Consider the following 5,000-nt stretch of genomic DNA (forward strand, 5'->3'; position numbering starts at 1 on the left):
CCGGCCGGCAGAGCTGGCCGGCAGGGGTATTACTGTACTGTACGTCGTTCTACTTCTGGACCTAGTATAGGTTGGGATGTGGAATTGACTAAGCCCATTGCCGGCCGGCAGAGATGCTGGCCGGCAAGGGTCTTATGTTTTCGAGTGCTGCCCGGACCTCTCTTGGTCCCTCATCCATGCCTGCCGGCAGAGCCGGACGGCAATGGTCAAGGAAGCCTGAATTAAGTTTCTCCCCTTCCTTATATGCACTCTTTCGGTTGCCGGGCTTGGGGGGTTGTGTACACTCTTATCCCGGCATCCATTCTATTTTCTTCTAGTGCTGTACCTGTCCCGGCTGCCGGCCTATGAGGCCGGCAGCCGGGCAGGTGTAGTCTTCTGGTTCTTTTGCTGCCGGCTGGCATCGGTCTTGTACCTTTGCCGGCCGGCTTATGTCAGTCCTTGTCTGCCGGTCACCAAGAGTGTGGCCGGCAGCTGGGTACTACCTTGTGTAGTTGCTGGCCAACACTGGCTGTTGCCGGCCGGCAGCTGCTGCCGCCCTATAGCTGTTAAGTAGTATACTTTAAAGCTAGTTGTGGTGTGTGCCGGCCGGAAAGGCAGGCCGGCACACATCCTCCTATACTGTACTAGTATTCTTCTGTATAGCATATACAGTAAGAAGAAAACTATAGTAAAGGTTTAGGTACAGCACTGTATCTTCTAACACTATTGTGTTTTCTTGCACAGCCCTTTGCTGTTGCCCTCAGATAGGAAGCAGAGTTCTTCCCTGTCTATTATCCAGGATTTTAAAATCATTGCCTAGGTGTGAGCTCCACCTGTTTCCTCTGGAAACCTTGCATTGGTTACTCTAGAAGAGATAAACCATTTTGATTTTATTATCTGGAAGGCTGCAACAATGGGTTGTGAGGGAAACACAAGTGTGTGTCTTTCCTTTATGAATTGTTATGCTATACTATGCATATCCAGTGATACTTAGTTCACTTGATACTCATGGAAATTTCTTCTCTTTACAGGAGGACCCTCCGAAGTGCGGAAATGTTTTCTGCAATGTCCGCAGCAAGAACTTCTGCGGACATGAGTGTTGTAGGAGACACGCAGCATGCGCTGTCTCCAAGGATGATCTCCAGTATTGGGACCCTCAGGTATGTACTGTATGCACTAACCTGATTACTGAGGCTTTTGATTCCCCTAGAACGGCGGAATCAAGGGATATAGCAAGGGAAAAGCTTCGTACTTGGGTAAGGGGCTTCAAGAAGAACACCTCTGGCCCTTATCTTCCAAGTGAGAAGATGAGGGCGTATCTTTTTCCCCAGGCATCAGCTGAGGCAGTGATTCCCCAGCCTCAAGAGGAGATCCCTCAAGATCAAGCCCAGGTGGACGCAGAAGTCGCAGTTGCGATGCAAGACATCCAGTTGTATGACAGGATGTCTGACCTGGACGAACGTTTGGAAGAAGACCTCCTGGCAGAAGGTCAGGATCAAGTTCAAACCCCGGATGTCGTAGAGGATGAGGTCGACGAGGTGTCGGCTACTCCGGTTCAGATGCCGGAGCCTATCCCCTCAACATCGGCTGGTCTCCCAGTAGAACTGGGACAGGCCCTCTCTTCGATTGTTGGAATGATCCAACAAATGCAGAAGGAGAATCAGGAAAAGGCGGCTGCAATGGAACTGCGTATGCAGTCCCTAGCAGAATCACATGGGCCCCAGAAAAGGCTCAATGTGAAAGACCTTCCCATATGCTCAGATGCTAACCCATGGAGGTATGCTGAGCACATGCCAATGACGACTGGAAAGATCGTCATCTCGGATAAGCTGGGTTCAGTTCCCCTAGAGGAGGTAGAATTCTGGCCCAGCAAGGCATCATATCCGGACTGCTATGTCCGGCTGAGAAAAGAACCAGCTTCAAAGGAGGAGACAGAGCCGAAGGAGGTCATTATTATGGACCACGCTAAGGCTCAAGCCCTACTTTCATCCTCGATGGAAGAGAGGGGCTTCTCTAATTCGAAGGTAGCTGCATTGAGCAAGAAGCTCCCTTCTTTTGTGTCCTCTCCTGATAGAGCCTTCCCCTTTTTACAGAAAGGGTTTGCGGCTGTCCTAAAGGCAGTCGAGGCCGGCAAGCCTTGACCCTCCCTGGAGGAGTGTAAATCCTTGTCGCTGGCTCTGCCTATGGACCACAAAGACTGGAAGGATGTCCATCTGACATTCTCAGTGGGAAAGTTGGAGGCTGATATTGTCGGACGGCAATTCGGCGAGGACCTCCCCAAGCTGTCCGAATCTCTTTTACGAAGAGAGTTCGAGACCAAAGAAAGACTGGCTGCCTCAATGTCTCATCAGACTACTCTTGAGACAATGGCAAGTGACCCTAAGGTCCATGAAATGTTCATGGTAGTAGCTAAGTCTCACCTAGCCACAGTGACGAAGGACCTTTATGGCTTCATCAAGGCAAGGAGAGCTTGCAGGGAGTTCGTGTTCACCGGGGCTTCGGTGAAACACGAGCCAAGGAAGTTAATCTCCTCCAACATTTGGGGAAAAGACCTTTTCCCTACCGATGTGGTCAAAGAGGTTGTTGATAAGGCCGCCGTGGAGAATAGAAACCTTCTCCAGAAGTGGGGCCTGGCTATCAAAAGAAAATCTTCCCCGGATGAGGGTCCTCAACCAAAGAGGAAGAATATGAGGACTAGGCTACCATCTCGGCCAGCCAAGCCTTATAGACAGCAACAGCAACTGCAATTGCCTTTGCCTCCAGTGCCCCAGATGGTGGCACAAACCCCGACTGCTTTTCAGTGGGTACCCCAGGCTGTGCCAGGTCAGTCAACCACATTCACCCCAACGTTCGAAGGACAGTCTTCTTCCTTTCGTGCAAAACCTAGAGGAGCAGCCAGAGGCTCGTCTAGGCGCCCCTCAAGGGGAAGGGGATTCAGAGGTGGTCGTGGTCAGGGAGGCAAGACCTCAGGACGGCAGTCCAAGTGAAATGATACCGGTAGGAGGGAGACTGATGAAATTTTGGGATCGCTGGACCTTCGATCCCTGGGCCCAAAGCCTACTCAAGAATGGACTGGGTTGGAGCTGGTACAGCACTCCACCCCCATGCCTTCGGTTTTTCCAACACTCCACCCCCGTTTTGGAGGAGTACGTTCAAGAACTGTTGGAGAAAAATGTGATCCGAAAGGTGAAGTCCATCAAATTCCAAGGGAGGCTGTTTTGTGTTCCCAAGAAAGACTCGGAAAAGCTCAGAGTCATTCTGGACTTGTCACCACTCGACAAGTTCATAGTGAATTGCAAATTCAAGATGCTAACACTGCAACACATAAGGACCTTACTGCCCAAGAGGGCATACTCAGTCTCTATAGACTTGTCAGACGCCTATTGGCATATTCCAATCAGCCGTCAACTCTCCCCCTACCTATGGTTGAGGCTACAACGGAGACTGTACGCCTTCAGAGCCATGCCATTCGGGCTAAACATAGCCCCAAGGATTTTCACGAAGCTTGCGAGTGCAGCTCTCAAACAATTACGCCTAAAGGGAATTCAGGTAGTAGCCTACCTGGACGACTGGCTGGTGTGGGCAGCATCCGAGACCGAATGCTTGCAAGCTTCCAGTCAGGTGATCCAGTTCCTAGAGTACCTAGGCTTCAAGATCAACAGAAAAAAGTCTCGACTTTCTCCATCCCAAAAGTTCCAGTGGCTGGGAATCCACTGGGACATTTTGTCACACAGTTTCTCCATCCCGACGAAGAAAAGGAAGGAGATAGCGGGCTCTGTCAAGAGACTTCTAGATTCCGAAAGGATATCAAGACGCGAACAGGAGAGGGTACTAGGCTCTCTCCAGTTTGCTTCAGTGACAGACCCAGTGCTAAGAGCACAGCTAAAGGATGCAACCGGAGTTTGGAGAAGGTATGCATCAAACGCGCGAAGAGACCTGAGAAGACCAGTGCCGCCTTGGCTACGTACTCTTCTCAGACCTTGGTCCCAAGCCAGACATCTAAAGAAGTCGGTTCTTCTTCAGCCACCTCCCCCGTCGATGACGATTCACTCAGACGCCTCAAAGGAGGGATGGGGAGGTCACTCTCATCGGAAAAAAGTCCAGGGGACTTGGTCCAAGCTATTCAGGACCTTTCATATAAACTTTCTAGAAGCTATGGCAGTGCTCCTTACCTTAAAGAAAGTCTCCCCCGCGTCACTCGATCCACATAAGATTGGTGACGGACAGCGAGGTGGTTATGAGATGCTTGAATCGACAAGGGTCGAGGTCACCACCTCTCAACCAAGTGATGTTAGCCATTTTCCGATTGGCGGAAAAGAAGAAGTGGTACCTGTCGGCAGTTCACCTTCAAGGAGTCCGCAATGTGACAGCGGACGCTCTATCCAGGTTCACACCAATAGAGTCGGAATGGTCCTTAGACGCAGGATCATTTTCCTTCATTCTGAATCAAGTCCCAGAACTGCAAATAGACCTCTTTGCGACGAAAGACAACAAGAAGTTGCCCCTGTACGTGTCCCCGTACGAGGACCCCTTAGGGGAAGCAGTGGACGCAATGTCCCTCGACTGGAACAGATGGTCCAGGATTTATCTGTTCCCTCCTCACAACCTTCTGTTGAGGGTCCTCAACAAACTGAGATCCTTCAAGGGAATAGCGGCAATAGTGGCCCACAAGTGGGCGAACAGTATGTGGTTCCCCTTGGCGTTGGAACTACAGATGAAGTTCGTGCCGCTACCACATCCAGTTCTGACCCAGCGAGTCCAGAAGTCGACTGTCTGCGCTTCATTACAGAAAACCCAGACCCTGCAGCTCATGATTTTCTCGCCCTAGCGGTGAGAAAGCGTTTCGGGATTTCGAAAGCCAGCATAGACTTCCTAGAGGAATATAAGTGCAAATCGACTAGAAGGCAATATGAGTCATCTTGGAGAAAATGGGTGGCCTTTGTAAAGGCAAAGAATCCGCAGGAGATCTCAACAGACTTCTGCTTATCTTTCTTCATCCACCTCCATGGCCAAGGGTTGGC

Source organism: Palaemon carinicauda, chromosome 4 (assembly GCF_036898095.1).
Source record: "Palaemon carinicauda isolate YSFRI2023 chromosome 4, ASM3689809v2, whole genome shotgun sequence".
NCBI lineage: Eukaryota > Metazoa > Arthropoda > Malacostraca > Decapoda > Palaemonidae > Palaemon > Palaemon carinicauda.